Source organism: Oenanthe melanoleuca, chromosome 1A (assembly GCF_029582105.1).
Source record: "Oenanthe melanoleuca isolate GR-GAL-2019-014 chromosome 1A, OMel1.0, whole genome shotgun sequence".
NCBI lineage: Eukaryota > Metazoa > Chordata > Aves > Passeriformes > Muscicapidae > Oenanthe > Oenanthe melanoleuca.
This window is the reverse complement of record NC_079334.1, coordinates 24,638,582-24,658,171: the sequence shown is the minus strand read 5'-3', so window position 1 is coordinate 24,658,171 and position 19,590 is coordinate 24,638,582. Positions and strand designations below refer to the sequence as shown.

Sequence of the window (19,590 nt, the reverse complement as noted above, 5' to 3'; positions counted from 1 at the left end):
CGACGTTACTGACCACAGCTCTTGATTAACTAAATAAAAGCCAATTAATGGAAAAGTCAGATAGGAGGACCCTAATTACCTGGCTCCTATCTTCACCACAGGTTGAGTCTTCCCTGTAGGCCAGGACAGCACAGCTTGCACACAGTGCTTCAGCCTTTGTGCCCTTACAAATTTGCAGCAAAACTCATTTTTCTGATGCTGGGCTCCTGTCACTCTTTGAAATTCCTCTTAAAATTGTCCAGGAACTAGCTGTGACAGCAGGACACAGTCTCTGTCCTACAGGGAACTATGCTGAAGCACCTATTATTGCAAATGGCCCTCCAAACAGGTATCACAAAAAATACATTTGGGATGCTCTTCACATCACAGTCGACACAGCTATTCACCCAGAAAGACTGGAGCCACCAGCTGAGATACTGCACCAGCTAATGGCTCTGTTTCTTATCCTCACCTCTTCCTTTCACTTGGAAATGCACTCAGTCTTAAAAGCAGACCAGGAAGTTAACATTTCCAGGTGTAAAATATTTCCATGTATGAAATAGCCTAACATGTGAAAACGGGCTTTATATTAAAAAGTGAAGAATTTTTTAAGCGCAACTGGATGAGAAATACTGTGATAAGAGTTCTTGCTTCAAATTTTCCCATGCCTGTCAAAACTGCACACTTTTTAAAAATTAGACTATTTTATTCCTCCAAAAAACAAAAAGGGGCAAAAAACCACAAGTAATCCACACTTTGTTGGAACTAACTCCTCACTGCATTTTTGTAAGAAGTGTACATTTCCTCCATAGTCCCACCCTTGCAAAAGACAGCATTCAAACAGATCCATAACCAAAGAAAATATAAACAGAAACATTAATAAACATGTTGATACACTTAATATGAACAAAAAACCTGCAAGAAAAAGCACCACAGTTCTATCTTGTTCAGAAGCTCAAGAAGATTTCAGAGGCTCTGAAGTCAAATGAAAATTTACTGAATGGAGGTCAGTTTCCCAATGCCTGCATTGTGTGATAAACAAGTGTCCAATGTCACCCCTGGCCATCTACATTCACAACAATTCCCCCAGCCCTCCTGGCCTCCTTGTCACCCAACACTCAGGCTTCTTCTTTATACAGATCCTGCTTTTCCCAGCTTCAGCCAAGGGCCCACTTTCTTCTAAATCTGCCCTTAGTGACTAAAGGGAATAATTGGCCCCTGTCCCCTCTTTATAACAGTCCTTTACAGAATTGTTGTTTGGTTTCCACCCACAGTTTTCTTTCCTTTAGACTGAACATGTCTGGCTCTCTCAGCATTTCTTACAGGGTTTAGTGTCTATTGTCATCTACCCCATCCCTGTACTTGCTCCCTCTTCACCCTGCAAACTATCTTTTTGAAAACACTACACCCCTGACATGAATGCAACACTACACATTCACAGACAAAAGGACCGGGGAGAAATTATCTATGAGTCCTGCAAATCAGAGGAGGAGGATTTCTGTGGGAACACCACACCCTTTTCCTCCTCCCCAGGAGAATTCCGGACCCTGCTCACAGCAAAGCTTCAAGAATAGAATCTACCATCACTTCCCTGGAAGCAGTACTTTAGCCTCTGCCACATTTCACAGCAGGAGCTGTGCTGTCTATTCAGCACTTTCTTTTGCTCATTTGCTGCTATTGTTTGGCTACAGCTACTTCTCAGTCTCTGGTTAGGCTCCTACACAGCTCCAGTAGCAGTGCAGAGCAGGCATCTGACCAACAGCACCAAACAATCCCTCCTTCTATTTCTCTCTCCTCTGTTTACATTCTTAAGCACATACTTTTTCAGGCAGTCATCACATCTCTCTTTTAATTGTCATTTGGCCAAGCTAAATGTAATTAGTTACTTTAATCTTCCCTCTTAGATCAATCCCTCCAGCATCTTAATCATTTTTGTTGCTCCACTGAATTTGTTCTAATTTGCTGCCATCTTTGGGACACTAAGTTCTCCAGAAATGAGACTAGGTACACCCAGATCAGGCACATGAAGAAAACATGACTAGAAACACGCAGAAAACATTTCCTTGCTTCAAGACACAACGGTTCTGTTTATGTAATCCAGAAATCACATCAGCCTCTTTGCTGCCTCATTGTACTTTGAGTGCATATCTCATTTGCTAACCAGTGTGACCCCAGTGTCATTTCTAGCGTTACTGCTTTCCAGGGGTGTACCTCTCATCTCTGCATTCTTTCCAAGCACAGCCTGATTTTAACTCCTACAATTCAATTTACTATCCACCCTGTTAATCCCCAAATCCTATTCTGAGGTATGACTGCTTAGCTTGCTATGTATCTCAAATCTCTTTGATTTCCAGTGGAAATACTCTCACAAAGCAAAGGCATGGGGTTTGTCATCAGAGTAAAGTCAAGGCATATCCCTAAATTCACAAGACAATATGGATTCTTCACAGACATGTCCCCATAATCAGTCAAAAACTGCCAAAAGGTTTTCAAGGGCTTCAGTTTGCTTTGGTGGTGACCAGTGCTGGGCTGCTGTGGGACAGCTTTGCTGCTCTCAGAGGAAACAGTGGGCCCTGGAGACCCAGGCTAGGCCCCGTGACAACAATTGGGAGCACTGGGCTGGGGCTGCTTAAGCATCACTCCAAGGTACATTTCTGTACACTGCTCTTCCCTGTGCACACTCTGAAAGTGGGCATGGCACCTTCCCAATATCAGCTTCCTCCAAACAGTGCTGCCTAAGCCTTCCCTCCTCCTTCATTCCAAAGAAGGGGCAGGTGGGAGGCTACTTCAAAGCCTTTCTGTGGAACATCACATTTGTGCAAAGCACACCAGATGCTGCCAGAGCAGCAAGTAGTCATAGAAGCAGAACCTGGGTGCAAAGAGTATATTTTAGGATGCCAAAGGGAAAAAACCCTTTCCCTCCTCCAAAACTTTTTCTGAAATCTCCTTCAAAACTCTTCCCCTGCCCCTCCAGCTCCCAGACACCAGAGCCTCCAGCAGCTCCCAAAGTAGTTCAAAGGCACTGAGACACAGTGGTGCTGCCTCCCCAGCCACACTAACCACCTGCAAGCCTGCCCTGGCCCAAAGCCTTATAGAATGAAGTGCAGGTGGGATTGTCCAGACTGTAGGAGGAGAAAAGAAGATGGAAGAACAAGGGAAAGGTGGGAGTGGGTGGGGAGCCTGCCCTGGGCAGCACTGATTCACTGCCTCCATGGCTGCCCAGCTCCAGGAGGAGATGCTGCTCAGCCCAGTTCAGCTTCTGAGAGCCACAAGGCAGCTGTGGTCAGCAGTGTCTCAATGAAATGGGGGCTACCTGACTCTGTATCTCTGGCTGTGCCTGCTCCCCTTCTGCTCTGGGACCCAGATGAAGGGGGCACATCTACCACACCAAGTGGGTTACAGCATCAGCTTCCCTCTTCAAAAAAAGTCCAAAATAAAGGAATGGCTGCTCCCTCCCACCTCTCCCATGAATACATACTGCCAATGTGGGTAAATGTGCCAGCTCTCTCAGTCCTTCATGGTCCAGGTTTTAGCAGGACCAGAATGCAATTTACAGCCAGTGAAAGTCCAACAAGATGTATAAATCTGTCTTCTGGCCACAGCCTATTCTCATAACCCCTGTCAGCCCACTTCCCCCTCACCAGCATCAAAAGGTTTTCTGATTATCTTTAAAACTCAGAAGCAAAGAAGCTTAGCACAACTCAAGTCACTTGAAAAGCCACAACACATGTGAATTGGCTGGATTCATGACAGTTGTTAGCACCATGACAAAGATCTTTATAACAGAATCCATCTCAGCAGAGAGAGAAAACAAAGTGGGTTGCATAAAAATACAAAACTGTGTCCATCCTTCCTATGATCAGAAAACATGAGATGGCACAGATGCACACATACACCTTCCCACACTTTGCACTTACATGAAGCCCAAGGGTCCTCCTGCAGGAGACCAGTGTGCTTCTAGTTTTTTCCCATGCAGGAGGAGCATTGGACCAAATATTGCCTTTTTGCCACTAAATATTTAGACATCCTATAAGGAAATCAGAAATTTTAAAGAAAATTTAAGTCTTGAATGGTTTCCCCCCCCCACCCCGGCTCTGGATCTATGACAGTATAATCAAGTTCTATGATTTCTCCATCAAATTTCATCCTGCAACTTTAAAACCATTTTCTATTACTCTTTCAAAGTAGATAATCTCCAGATTATGAGAAAACAGAATTAATTTGCTTTAAGAGTCTCAAATTTTGTTCAAATGGAAATTTCAACTATGCCAGTAATTTTAAGCAGTTCTACCAAAAAGCATTCATTTTTCTCCTCTAGGCACAGTCCACAACGATTTGGGGGAGCAAACCTACACAACTCAATCTGATCCCAAAACTGAATGTCCTCTAGATTCTATACCTACTCCTGCTTCATACTGCAGGAAAAGCAATAGATTACATGATCAAGAAAACATCTGAAAACTTATATGGAAAAGAAGTGTTTAAAAATTTGTTAGATACTTACAAACATGTTATTTAATGCTCAAGAAACAAGGAAATCATCCAACACAAGGACAAAAAATAGCACCTTTTGTATTAACATGAAGCATTAATGCAGCATTCATTGCAGGCACTGAAAGAACAGCCTAGACAGTACCTAAATAGCTCTTTATGATGTTCCTCCAGTGACAAAAGTGGACAAGTTTATAAACAAAAATATTTCAAAATAAAGCTGATTCAAATAAATATTGTAAGCCCTTGAGTCCCATACTACCGAGCAGACATCCAAAGTCCATCCAGTCTGATGCTGAATCCACAACCAGTGCCAAGATTCCATTTCAAAGGGACAGTGGAGCCAGTCTCTGGGTACAGGTACACATTGCAATTTGTCCTGCCACAGCTGCCAAATTGTACTGTCACAGAAGACTGTCACTTCAGAGAACACACAAATTTCTGTATCACCCTGTGCACTTAAAAGTATACAGACTGTCAGGGCAAACTTCCTCTCTAATTTACTGTTTTGTTGGATTTTTATGCTTCATCATGCAAGCAGTATTTTCTTACGAAAGATGTGCCTTGATGAAGATGGGCAATGCTTCTAAACACACGCAGAAAAAAATGTACGAAGATATATAATAAAATGTCATTCTTAAATTAGCTCCCTCCTGGGACACAGTGGGAAGAGAAGCAGCAAGCCCAGGCCATCTCTCCTTAGCCTGTAGCATCCAGAGAAACAGGTCTGTGGGGTGCCACAGACCAGCCCTACACCTGGTCAGGTCAACAGACCTCATGCACCAACCTGCCACTGTCTGGTTTGAAAGCAAGGTCTGAGAAATCCATAAATTGTGGCTCAGCTCAACTAACAGGACATTGGTGTTACTTAAATTCAAATCATGTTTGAGATACATTTACACTGGACATAGACTAAGGAATCTCCAGGCCTTTGTGTTCAGAAAAAGATGGACTATCAGGTACCCAGTTTTCTCTCAGAGGAAAAACACACAACAGAGGGCCAGGCACTAGGAGATTTTGGATTTCTCATGGAACATGACTGTTTTCCAAACTGGGTGGTGAAAAAGTAATAATTTAATACACCTCTTGTCTTTTCTAGCTCCCAACCCAGTACACTCTTAAAATGCATACACGCAGGACAAAAGAGATAATTAAAAGCTTTTAGAAAGCTCATCACTGTAGGCTACCTTTGTAGTCAGTAGGGATTAGCTTTTCTAGAGGGCAAGCTGTAACACAACCACGGGGTTCCTGCTCTACACTGCCTTTTGAAGAACCTGGTCTTTCTCCACTGAATCCCTGGAGTTCTTCTGGAAACAAGTCTCCCACAGCCAGTGTTCACTTCTGGAAAAGTTCCCCTTTCCATATAAAAGTCTAACATCTCACCAAGCTTATAAAGGCAAAGGTATAATGAACGATGAGAGGGGATATACTGAGGGATATGAACTGCAGGAATGAAAATCCCAAGTGATTTTAAAGATCTGGAGACAATTGTAAAGAGCTACCTACACATTATAGGAAACGATAAAAATTTTCATTGGAGCAGTAACTCTGGTTTCCTGTCACAGAGTCCACACTTCTCATCCCTCATCCTTGGTTTAAGTGCACTTCTTGAGGATCAGGTCTTTGCTTCCCAGGAATTCACCTCCTCCTGTCTCTTTATTCCCCACCCAGAATCAGCACTGGAGCTCAATGCTAAATGAAACATTTTGTTGTCATGTCACTGTGAAAAAACAAATGCATCCAAAGCAGAACAAGAACAAACCTGCAATGACTAATTTGAAGGAAGAATTAGCTCCCATGTCTCCCATGTCTCAGAGGACTCCACTGCCTCTGGGCTACAGAGCCTGTGCCTCCATTTCTTTCATGCTGAAATCATTGCTCTTTTTATAAGTAATTACTTTGTATTGGGCCAAAGAAACAAACTACCTCCCCAGCCCAGTCCTTAGAGCTCCCTCTCCAGCACAATGAATAGGCATTTATATAAAGTAGAACAGTTCCAACTGGAAAAGTTCCAACTGAGAAAGCATTACTGCAGAGGACCCAGTAGTCTGAGCCCTCATCTTGGCTAGGACAACCTCAGGGACAAGTCCCCACTTCGAAGTATGCAGGATAAGGATGCATCACACCAAACCCTCTTCATTTTTTGCCCACCAGGCTGCTAGCTTTTCTTTTCCTCTGCTTTTTCATGCAAACACCTCAAACACTCTAATTAAGCTCAGTGTAGAATTAGCAAAACCTCTGAAATTACCTGGGTTGTTTTTTTTTTTTTTGTGGGGCAGTTAACCCATTTTCAAACCTCTTCTGTCAAAAATCATCTTCTCTAATGTCAAAAGGTGAAGTCAAGAATCAATCTGTCCTAACAAAAAACTTCCGAATAAAAAAAAAAAATAAATACAAGACTTAAGACAAGGCACGTCGTTAAACAACACACATCTCCTACACATCTCCTGGTTTCTGAAAGTTATTATGCCCTCCAGTAAGAAAAAGGCCATTGCACAGAAAGGTTTGCTCATGTATGATACCCTCTGTGACATCCAGCTGCTGCTTCAGAGAGCTCCAAGGTATAGGCACTCAACTCCAGTACTCAGAGAGCCTTGGAGCCCCTTTACTCTACATAGAAATGGTGCAAATTAAAAATGGTTAATGCATGATCCTTGTCTCTCTCTCTGAATCCCTGGTTTGAAAATTCACAAACTTTCAAACCAGGGATTCAAAGAGCTTTCTGCAAGAGCTACAGTATCTTTCAAGGCAGCCAGTCCGCAGATACCCTATTTTTTTCAGCTACTTAATTTTTGTCTCCTCCTGTTTAGGGTATCAGTGCCCCACCACTTAATGAAATTATTGCAATGTCTTTTCTGAGATTCTATTTATACTTTCATGGCATTTACCACTGTTACTTTCAGACTGAGTCTTAAAAGCTTCCTTCCAGAAAAACAGTACTGCAGACCACATCCATGCTGATTTTGTATTTTGACTTTCAACATTTCAGGACACTATCTATATAATTTCAATTATATATGATAGTCACCTTTACAGTAATAAATTAGAGGGCAATTTCAAGTTGCACCAAAAACGTGGAGAGCTGAAAAGGAGAGACTATGAGAACAGATTATGTCATTCTGTCGCTTTCATTAGACTCTCCCTTGGGGATTGTCAGCCTCTGATGTTTCAGCTTGCCTCTGCCGAAACACACGTCTGACAGGAGGGAATCTCCCCTGAGATACTTAGGCCACTGACAACAGCAGCCAGCAATAATAGAGAATTATAGAGGAGGAGAGAGAGGGGTGCAGGGACATGCAGATCCTTCCCATGTGCTTTCCATACAAGCGTATGCCTACGTGCAAGGAGCTGCGAGTTAGTGCCTTCCAGCGCAGCTCCTCGGCCACAATGCACTTCAAATGCATTTCTAAGCAAAGCCTTGTGACAGAAACTCCCCAGCAATCCAGCTGTGTACAACTAAACAACATCCTGCTTTACCTGGCACAAAGAGATTTACAGCAGCAACCTTTTCTCCATCCTCGTCCTGGAGCAGGTGGCAGCACCCTGACACCTTCCCATGCACAGCAGAGCCATTCTTCTCACTGCACGGGCTTCAAAACCACTGCTGTGAAGAGCTGGGATTGCCCTCGGCTTTAGGACCCTAGCAGTTCTCCTGCAATTCATTTCCAGGTGGTATTGATTTAGGACCTTCACCTTTCAAACAGCCACTGTGTATCTCCAGTACCTCATTTCCAGCTGTGAGTAGCAGAAGTCTCATGTGACACAGGGAAACCACAGCCCCTGGTTACGACAGACTCCAACCTACTCTTGCCCCACTGTATCATGGCCCACAGCCAGAAGTAACAACACTGCAATCTTAAGCTATCCATGAGGCTATTATGCCTATCACCTGAAAACAATTTTCTGTTCATTAGGCAATCAGCTGTGATGTGAGACGTGGCATTTGCACTAGTAAATTATCATCAGGTTGGTGACACCAGATTTTATCTGCCTCAGCTGGCTTCAAGTAGCCATCCCTCCTCCTAGTCTGTTTTGAAGTAGTGAATTTAGTAGTTTTACATTTGTTTCCTTTTGAAAAATTCTCCAAATTCTTCAAAGGTTATACATGCAAGAAACTACATCCATGTGAGAGAGCTGTATATATTATCTCCCAACAGTGCATGGCAACCCTAACTAAGATTAGGTGAAGAAGCTAAATAAAAATGTGAAATCCAGGTATGATAAGAGATTATCATGTCATTTCTTCCGTTTGAGTCTGAGTGTGTCCTGGACACCTACATAGAAAATTCCTGATTCCCACAAAAAACACCAGAGGTCGGGATTACATGCTTGTTACTCTTTTTCAAAAGAGTGTAATCCAGCAGCAGGGCTGCACCACAGTCACCATTTCTGCTGGTGCACAGAAGGATTTACACTGGCACAGGCATTAGTCACATAGCATGTTCCCAATGCTGGCCAAACTCACAATTTCAAAAAAGCCCTTTCAGCCATCTCAGCGAGCAGCAGGGGAATCTCTACTGACCCGAGGTAGGAAGATCCCTCATAGAACCCACTGCCAGAGCTGCTCATCCAAACCCCAAGCAGGGACAGGAAGCTCCTCCAACTCAGAGCACAGAGATGTGGCTGTGAAGGCTGGCTAGTGAAGCAATGATCCTCAGAACACACAATGCCCATGGCAGCCCATATCCCATTTCATCTTCTGGAAGCAGCAAAGAGGAGTAAACAGAAGGTATTTTTAAACTGTATGTCATCTTGCAAGACAAAAGAATGACATCATGCAATAGCAAAGTAGGAATCTTCACATTGTTCAGTGTGTGAGGGTAAACGTCCCCTCCCCTTGCAGTATCAGGTTTTGGCACAGTAGCTATTCAGATGCTTGTGATAGTGTAAAGCCTTGAAAGCAGTGGCTACAGACAGGTGAGCACGCTGAATGAAAGAGACATGGTGTCAATCTAAACAGCCCAACTTATCCCAGGATTCAAGAACTGTGCTTGCAAATGCTAAAGCATCATTCACACAGGACGTGTTTGTAAGCCTCTTCTGCCCAATTTCTATACTGCAGCTCTTGCCATTCCCCTGGACAGCATGAGCTGTCACAACGTACCAGAGCTTTTGTAAACCAGGTATCTTTGGGGAGCTCCTGATCCGTGCAAGCTGTGCCACCAATCAACACCAACATTTTGACTCCTACAGGTACCATATGAGATTTGTTACACAGAGCCAAAGCCAATCAAGTTCCTCCAATGGGACAGTCTCTCCCTCCTGCACACAGGACAAATCGACCTCATTATCTTTCTTCCAAAGTTGTTTGCTTAGGCATGCAAATATCATGATCTGAGGTTCGCTGCAGACAGACTTTATTAGATACAAAATCCTGATAGTTCAGCACCTACATCTACCTTTAAATATTGTCAGTCGCAGCTAATCTGCCAAATTTATCAGCTCTTCTACTGTCACTGAAACATTAGTGCAGTAAACATTTAATTTGATGTTTAATCTGTATTCTCTCTGCTTCATCTTAAAGTAATTTATTTCCTGATCTGTCCTCTGTGACTAATGAGAATAATTGGCCCCTGTCTTCTTTCTGTAATAGTCTTTTATGTATTTGCAGACAGCTAAGGATCCACCCACAGTTGTCTTTTCTCCAGACTGAGCTTCCCGGGGTCTCTCTCATTCTTTCTTTACAGGTCTTGTTTCCTCTGCTCTGTGATCATTGTCTTAGCTCACTCCTGCACACTCCCCCCAGTCCTTCCCTCTCTTAGAAGTGCTGCCCTCAAACAGAACACAGTTCCCTAAGCAGAGCTAAACCACATCTGTAAATAGGTTCTAGACTGATCACTATTTTGAGCAAATGAGGATTGTATACAGAGCTCACACGTGGGCTGGACAGTGGGTGTGGAGGAGGATGGTGGCAGCTACACTGCTTCGTTTCTTGATCTTGCTTGGAAATCCAGACTGGAAGTACAGTAAGCAAGAACAGCTCCCATAACTAAATAGATAAAGTAGTGTAGGCTGATTGCTACCTTGAGAAGCAACTTAGGAGTTTGTCACATGGACAGTTAATTGGAGGTGAGCTCCTACAACCTCAACATGCCAGGGGTGTGCAGGAGTGACAATAATATCCCATGGATTATTCAGGCCAGATAACCTGGTGGCCTTGCACCTGTTTTAGTGGAGGAGCCATCAGTACAGATAAGCCACCAAACACAAAGATTAAATTCACATTTTTCCCCTTAGAGCGTTTCTTTCCTATAAATGTTTCAGCACAGCCTTGCACACCAATGTTAGTAATACTGTATGTGCTTTGGAAATACAGAAACATCTTCAGTATTCAGAACCAGCAACCTAACCTTTTACCTTAGCCACTTTCAGTGACTCTTTTCAGGTCTGAACCTTCCTTGTGGATGGGGTTTGAGGTTTAGGGGGTGACTGCTGCAGAAATCTCAGGCTAGTATCCCTTTCAATTTGAGCCAATAACTACTCTCATTCAAACTTTCTTTTTCCCCAGACATTTAATCAATTCATCTATATTGATATTTATCTAGATTATATATATTGATATAAAACATGGTCTTCGATTGCTTGTGTTAGAAAGGGAAGAGAGCCACCCAGCATACTTTGCAGTCTAAAAATACCAGCTGTATTGGGAAGAATGAGCTGGCAGCAAGTCTCAAAACACACAATCTTTCATTCTTCACTTTTTTGGTGACCCTGTCTACAAAAAAACTAGTATTTTTATTCTTCTCACAAGCATATTCAATGTATATGTAAAAATTTTATAAGGAGAAGTCCATCCCTTCTCCTGCCTAGAGTTAGTGTTCTGTTCTGTTTCCAAGAAAACACTGAATAAAAGGCAGCCTTGCCTCAAGAGGTCCAAATTAGCCATGGTTTGAATTTAATTTGAATTTACAGTTTGCACACTGCCACACAATTGTATCTGAGTGCATAGAGAGAGGACTTTTTTCTCTGCAGTGACCTCAGGCCCATGGAGATACGCTGCGTGGTTTGCACAGATCACCACCCTGCACTTGATCAATTGTTGTACACAGCAATTCACACTTCCATCTACAATTCTAGTTGGGAACTTGTGGTTTGCAGCTTAAGGAAGCAACGAGCTCCTGAATAATAAAGGATGGATTTGCTTGGATTTTTTTTCCCAACATGAAAAGTAGCTTTAATATTTAACCTGGTCAGGTCAATCTCCTAGTTCCCAGGTACTTAGCACCATAGCACTAATTATGCCAGTCCATACCTGCCAGGAACCTTCTTTCCTGTCTTTAGATAAACAGACAAGCAAGAAAGATAGGTCAGATAGGTCAGAGGAATGGTGGAGCCCCCTTTGTGGCAGGAGAAATGGGTTTTTTAGTTCCTGTTACAAGGCACTTTGCGGAAACAGAAACAAAACTCGTAAGAAGGGACTAGGCAGTGGTAGCAGGTGAGCCATGCTCAGCTTCAAATATCTTATTTTCTTCTGATTCCCCTTCTACATATTTCAGTGGTGTGATCTTCAAACTGCCATTTCATTTTACGCAGGGAGGTACCCAAGGCAGCAGTGAGTCTGGCTGACTGCAGCAAAGCGACAATTAATAAGTTGACTCACTTTGGTGTAAAGAGTTCTTGTGGACGGGTGGAGAGGACAGATCAGGGTAACAGCAGAAAACTGATCAGCCATGCTTCTCCCAACCACTTTGTGCTTTTCTCTCAAGTATAAATAAATATCAAAGAAAGCTAATCCAGAATTGCAGAAGAGTCAGGGAGGCCTAGAGCCTTGATGTCAGGAAGAGTGGATACTACGAGCATTCCATGGTGGATTAGGCAATCATAATACACTGAGCCACCTTGCTCAGAAAGATCATCTAGCCCATCTTTCCTATTAACTAATCCATTTTCTTGTGATTAATTGCATCTTACAGAAAGAAAATTTGAAAATTAAAAAATCATCTCCGTGTTCTCCAGCTGCAAGGTAGCTGTCTTTCACCACTGCCCACCACGCTGCTGAATAGAGTACAGGCAGCATAGAGCTGCAGCCCCTCTAAAGGCCAAGGAGATTAAACCTCTAGAGACCAGTCCTCAGTCTGGACTATCTCACAGGCAGCTTTTGTGCATCCTAAGGATGGGAATGTGGAATAGAGCCCACTGCAGATACAAGCAGTGCTATCTGTACAGTGCTCCCACCCTCTGCCAGCTTGGGGGAATGAAAAAACAGCACCAGGAATCAAATCCAGACCTCCCACATGGTACTGCAGAGAGACTGATTCCTGGTGCCAGCCCAGGCAATGTGAGTCCAGGGTGGGAATCCAAGCACAGCTCCACAGCTCTGGTACCGGAAGCAAGGTCCACCTGCCCTCTTTCAAACCAAGCACAAGAAACAGCCCAGCAAGATGAAATATAAATTAATTCCATCACCTTTCCCCCCTATAGGTTAGGGTTGGGGATCAGGTGCCAGTTCATAGGTTGATAGACTTTTTATACAGGGACAGCTGGTAATCCAAAATGAGGGTAATACAAAGCAAAGCATCGGTTATTAGACGGGGATGGGATCTTGGGATTTTTGCCCCTGTTCTATGCTTTCCACCTCTCCATGATCTCTTGCATGATGTTCCAGCACGCACAGGTGCAGTGTAGAACTCAGCCAGCAATGCTGGTATCCTGAGACCCTTGCCTAGAACAGGATGGCTGGGTGCCACTGCTGACACCTCCCTTTGCTCAGCAATGGCTTCACGGGCACAGGGATCTCAAGAGGCACCAGGACTGACACAGGGTGAACTGGCTAGTGCAGGAGGTGTGTGCCAACAGATCAGAGCCCAGGGTCCCTGGGAAGAGGAGCGGTGGCTTTGACCATGCTTCCTTCCTTTTCCCTGCTGAGATCTGTCCCTGTAACAATGGCTGCGCCAAGGGGAAGCAGAAGCAGATCTCACCATCCCCAGGATGTTTCCTGACTCTGCCCTCAACCTGTTCCATCGTGTCCCAACCCTATGAGACCTTCACCCAGGACTGGGAGACAAACTGGTGTGGTGAGAGACCAAAGAAAAGCAGGATATACGGAGGTGAGAAGAGCTGCTGCCTTGGGGCGGCGTGGGCGAGCAGTTGAAAATTACCCATGCCCACACCTCCCTTCTTGCAGAGCACCCTGCACCCACGAACAAACTGCTGCTCTCTACAGAGCTGCAGCTGGGGCACACCAGGTCACCCACCACAGCAGGGTCCTGTGTCCCTGCTCTGCTCCCCAAGGCCTTGGGGGGTGGGGCAGCGCTAGCACCCCATGGGCTGGGGGTGTTGCATACCCAGCCCCTCCTGCCTGCCCAAGGGGCAGCTCAGGAGGGATCAGCTGCCTCCATACACCGCTTGCAAAGCCTGAGGTAGCTGTGCTTGATGGTGGGGAAAGCAATGTTAGAGCCATCTCCTTTTGTCAATACTAGAGTTTGCAGCGAAGATGAGACAGGTAAAGGTAGCAGCCAGAGAGACTGGGCAGTAAAGCAAAGCGATGATGTGGGCCGATGCTCCTGGTTCCCAAGGCTGAGCATCAAAGCTTTAAGACCCCTCCCCAAGTGCAGCCCTGCAGGAGCCGGCCCTGCTCGTGGCTAGGAAGGGCTGTGGCAGGGATGCGGCACGGCTCGGGCCGGGTGCCCTGCTGGCAGGGCAGGCAGTGGGCGGCAGGGCTGGGCAAGGCTCTCTGGGGAGCAGGCTGCCTGGCCGGGAACCCGAGAAAACCTTCCCCTCTGCCGCCCGATGTGCCTGCACAACCCAGAGGAGGGGGCAGAGGGGTAGGGACTGAGCCCACCCTTCCCTTTCCGTGCATCCTGCCCCGGGGTTTGTGCTTTTTGGGGCTCTCAAGGGTAAGCGATGGCTGACAAGGGGGCTACAATCCCCCATCAGTTCGGTGCTGGGGTCCTGGGAAAATCCGAGAGCAGCGAGGCCTGAGAAATTCCTTCAGAAAACGGGGGAGAGGCTCCCACACGCCCTCCTCGCCGCACAGGTAAACTTTCTACTCCCACTTGCGGCGAGGGAGGGAGAGCTCAGGCAGGGAGGATCCAGGCGCGGATACCCTGGGAAGCCTTAGATATTTATAGAAGCACAGCCAGAATATGTCAGGAAAGGTGGCTCTCAACCCCTTCACGCGGAACCGTTCCCGGTTTTTAACAATAGGCCGACAAAACCCCCTCAGAGATGTGGCGATGAGCTGCTGGAAGCGTGCAGGCAAGGGAGACGGTATGAAAGGCGCGCCCCCGCCTCGGCACGCTCCGGATGCACCAAGGGCTGCCAGTGCCTCCAGGCTGCCTCAGCCCGCAGCAGGGCTGGAGGGTGACCCCCCTTCTCCCTCCCTCGGCCGTGGGGTGCGGCCCCCGCTCCTCCTGCCGCCCCCCACCCGCTGCCAGGCTGCCGCTCGGGAAGGGAGAGGCGGCTGGGGGAGCCTGGGCGGGGGGCTGGCGATGCGGTAAGGGGGCTGCGGTCCGCCCGGGGGGTTTGCAGCACCTCACCCCTGCCCCGTCTCTCCCACGCGTGACGGGCGCAGCGGCGCGGTGGGCACGGGCTGAAGCTTAAAATAACCCCGAGACGCTCAACACCTTGCGCCCGGCGCTCCCGCACCCCGCGGCGGCTCCGCTCCCTTTGTCTTGCCACCATCTTACGGAAAGACTCACATGTCACGTTACGGTCGGGATGCACCGGTGTCTCTCGCGTATCTACAGCACGATGGCCATTTTGCATCCCTCCCGAGCGGGCTGGGGAAGGGGCTGCCGCGGGGACACGGGGCGCAAAGCGCGGTGGATGGGCAGGGAGAAGGATGGGGCGAGGCGGAGCGGGGCCGCGGTGCCCGCTGATAGCACCGGGGGGACGGGGATAAATTAAAACACGTGAAGTTGCCTGAATACAGCGCCTCGTAGGTTCAGGCTAAGTCGCTTGACGTGCTTGGACTTAAAATAGCCCTCCACCTCCACGCAAGCAGGCGCACTCGCCCGGCGCTGGGCGGGCTCCTGCCGCGGTGCCAGGGGCGGCCCCGGCCACTCCCCGGCCCCGGCCCCCGCGTTAGGCCGCTCACCATCGGCAGCCCGGCGTGGGTTCTCGGTAATGCACCACCCTCCGCGGCAACAAGCGGGTTTCCACGTCCTGCTGCTCCTGGCGAGCTCTGCTGTCACATCAGAGCGTGGCAAGGAGCCGCTGGACCAGTGAAAAAGGAGGAGGCAGTGTGCGGGTGGATGGATGAAAATTATTCTCGTTTTCACCCCTTTCCGAAGCCGTGTTCCTCCTCCCGTGTCTCCCCCGACCCCACCTGCCCACCTACCCCCCCAAAAAAAAAAAATCACAAGGGACTTTCCCCTAATTCACAACGTGGTACCTAACTCAAACCCTTTCGCCTTCTCTTCACGTCCTGTTTGATGAGCCAAGAGGGAATCAACATGTCTGGTGAATGTTGGGGTTTTTTTTTTCCCTTTATCTGCTTCTAAAAGCAGCATCTCTAAACCTTTTGTTCTACCGTGAGTGATCTTCCCTGGGCAAACCCGTGTACCAAAATGAGCTGCAAGCAAAACCACAGAAACAGGAATTTCCCTACCTTGGTTTGTAGAAGCAGAACCTCTAGACGGACAGATCAAGGGAGAGAGCATGTTGGGAATGTCCAGTCTCCTCTTCTTGCTTGCATATCCACGTAAGAAGAATAAGGGTCGGGGGCAAACGTGGGGGAATGAGTTAAAAAACAATCCTATTTGGTTGTAAAAAAAATAGAGGTTTCTTTGTGGCAATCTTGCGTCTTGAAGCGGTGCAAATTCAAAAGCTGGAGAGAATCACTTCAGAGAATATTCAGCGCGGGTGGTGAGGATCGTCAAATGCAGGTTCCAGAGTAAGCATTCCTTTCGCCTTTTTAATGATTATTCTTATAATTTTTCTCTCTCTCTCTTTTTTATTTCTTTTTTTTTTTTTTCCTGGAGCCCTAGTGGAGAAGGTTGTGTTTAATGCAACTGGAGGTCGGTGCCGTTCTTCTGTGAAGCATGATTATCCTCAAAGCGTCCCCTTCCTGAAGGGAAAAATAAGCATCAATTTTGTATTAGAAGGCTCTGAAGGGGATAGGAAACGCTCCCCAACAAAGACATTAATATATTGAGAAGAAAGGAAGGCAAAACGCATTTCCCAATAGTGCACACAAGCGAAATTAAAAATAAAAAAAAAATTTAAAAAAACAGCTGGCACGAGTCTATAAATAATTCAGATACGGGCTGACTACACCATTCCCGGGATAGGCATGCATACGAGACGGGAAAGCGGGCGCGATGTGAATCGCGGAGAGAAAGCGACTCCCCCCCGCGGCCCCCTCCCCATGCACGCACAGCATTTCGCCCACCCCGGGCCCAGCCCCCGAGGGCTGGCGAGGGCCGTGCCCACCCCTCTGCAGTGCTGCCGGCTCCGCTGCCCGCCGCTCGGCTCGGCGCGGGGCGCGCACGCACACGCACCGCCGCGGGGGCGGGGGGCTCGGGGTGCTTCGCCTCCGGAGCCCCGCAGCACGACCCTCGCCTCTCCGGGCCTCGCCACGGCGATTTTTTGATTTTTTTTTTTTTTTTTTTTTTTTTTTTTTTTTTTTTTTTTTTTTTTAATTTTTTTTTTTTTCCCCTCGGGGTGGGTGGATGGCTGGGAGTGTCCCCACCACCACCTCCTCCAGCACAGCCGGACAGGGCTTACGGCTATGCAGGCATTTATTTAATGAAGCCGTAGATATTTATTTCTTTTCCCCTCCTTTCTCGCTCGGTAAAAGATTCACACTTAGAGCTGTCATAGAATCCAGACCCACATACATACCAGCAAATCCTGCTTCAAGCACTCGGGCTGCTCCGAGTAGCTACTGCCCCCCTCTCTGCCTGCAAGGCTGATCCGCCTCAGACATGCTCAACTTCTTCATTCTCTGGTACTGCCCGGGTGGGAGATGCGGGGCGGGGAGGGGGAAGAGCTCAGAGCATCACCCTAAAAATATATTTAAAGAAAAAAAAAAAAATCTCTGCAATAGAAAAGCTCCGAGAATGCTTCCCGGAGGTGGGGAAGCATGGGAAGGTGAATTAATAAAGCAGCTTAATAATTAATAATAATTAAATATACCCGCGGAAAATGGTGGGGAGGGGGAAATATCGAGGGGCGGGGAAGCTGTGCGAGTGAGCAGCGGAGGGAACGGGGGGGAGAAGACGAGGAGGAAGGGCAGTACGGGCAGCGGGAGAACAGCCCTGCCCGATGCCGGAGGAAGCAGGTCCCGGCCTCCGGCGGGGGCGAGGGGGAGCCCGTGGCCGGGCGGCACCTGTGCCTCCTGCCGAGCCGGGACCGGGACCGGCACCGGCACCGGGACCGGGCCGAGCCGCAGCCCCGCGGGGACCGCCCGGCGCTCCCTGCGCCCTCTCCGACCGCGACCCGCATGGTTGGAAGCAACCGAGAGAAGGGATGCTTTAAAAAAAATATAATAACAATAACCATAAAATAGTAATAATGAGAAGAAAGGAACAGGCGCCCAGCCAGCAGGCAGGCAGCAGAATTGGATCCGAAGGAAAAGAAAGCAGTGAGAGCAGAGATAACGCTAATATCCAAATTGGATACTCTGCAATTAAGCCTGGTGCTTTAATTGCTATTCTCAGAGCCCCTTGGAAGCTAAGAAACGTGAAATCAGCCTGAGCAGAAAGGAACACGTGTCGTCATCCTCATCCTGCCCTGCCCATGGATGCCTGCACCCTCGCTGCCCATGGTTCTCTCAGCCTCACTGCAGCAGGGCGATCCACTGTGTTATCACAGGTCTGTTCTTGTCCCCTCCTGTGCCACGGGTGGCCTGAACAGAGCATGTCCACCTACTCTCCTCGGCACTGGTGAACGGCCCTAGGGCAAGTCTTGCCCCCTACCAGGAAAAGCCAGAGTGGGGAATAAAGCACACCCCTTCCAGGTGGAATTGTAGTCACTCTAGGGTTGCAAACACCCATCCTGCCCATGTCTGAGTCTTGGTAGGAGATTTGGAAGAACTCAGATGGTCCTTGGTGACCCCCAAGAAATAAGAGCACTGAGGAAAGCCCTCCCCATGCTTCCCTGCCAGTTACACTTGTCCCGCAGGAACTCAGATCCCAGTCCAAACATCACATGCTCTGCCTCAGTGCACATGCAGACTGCATTGTCCAGCCTTTGCATCCCTCTCACTGAAAGGCCCCTCCAAGGAATACACAGTTGCTTGAACCTACCTAAAATGCTCTATGTCCAGCAGCAGTGAGGATCATGCTGCTCAAAAGACAGGCAAGGAGGGCTGTATCCCACATTCCACAGAATTGTGTTCCAGCAAGCAGACAAGCACTCAATGCTGGACCTTTGTTGCAAGTATGTTATTTGCAGGGCAAAACATGCATATGGCCAAGGTTTCTGAGGGAGAAAGCCTCCTGAAAGAACCACAGCAGCTGTGAACTCTCTCTCAAGCCCCAGGTCCTGTCTCAGTTTGTACCTGAGAATCGATTCACATGGTCCAAATAGAGTTTGCTGGTCTGTAGGGAAGGTTTTGGACAGCAATGTGGCTGTAGCACTGTGTGCATATATCAATATGCCATCTGGAGCTTGAATGAACTTCTGTTTCCATGTGTAGTGTGTGTACAGTGATATTTTTCATGTAGCTGCAGTGACCACAAGCAATACCAATCTGTGCTTGAGCTCTTAGACAAAAGCAGACACCAATATTTTCTTTTGGACAGCCTGGATCTTCCTGAGGGTGATGGTAAGGGCTGTTCTCCTGTTAGAAAGATTTTCCTAACATTTTTAGGCACGCTTTTAAAAAGTGACTATGATATTTTGCATTCTAATTTCAGTAAAAATGGAAGACATATTAGCCAAAGCCTAAGGTAATCTGAAATTATCTCAGAACAGTTGGAGGAAAGAACTGTAGAGTGATACTTACATACAGAAGCTGCTAATAGCTGAAGAGATTAGTCATTTGACTTTGCCATTCCTTTCACTGATAATAGTGATACAGGAATAGCAGATATGATTTGGCCAAGGGATGTTTTTTCCTTTCTGTATGGCAAGAAGGGATAAACTATGACTCTGCAAGTCCTCCTGCATTCTTCTGGATGAAACAAGCAGACAAGGAGCTTGACAAAAAGAAGGAGAGTGGTTTTCATCCAG

At 47.1% G+C, this 19,590-nt stretch overlaps 1 protein-coding gene across 1 annotated transcript in view; it reads right to left on the bottom strand.

The window, feature by feature from the left end:
- GRIN2B (glutamate ionotropic receptor NMDA type subunit 2B) overlaps positions 1–16,754 on the bottom strand; it is a 200,355-nt gene extending 183,601 nt beyond the window's left edge. Inside the window, exon 1 of the mRNA XM_056516421.1 lies at positions 16,022–16,754. The gene's annotated coding sequence lies outside the window, so the exon portion shown is untranslated. The remainder of the gene's footprint in view (positions 1–16,021) is intronic.
- Positions 16,755–19,590: the final 2,836 nt, after the last annotated feature.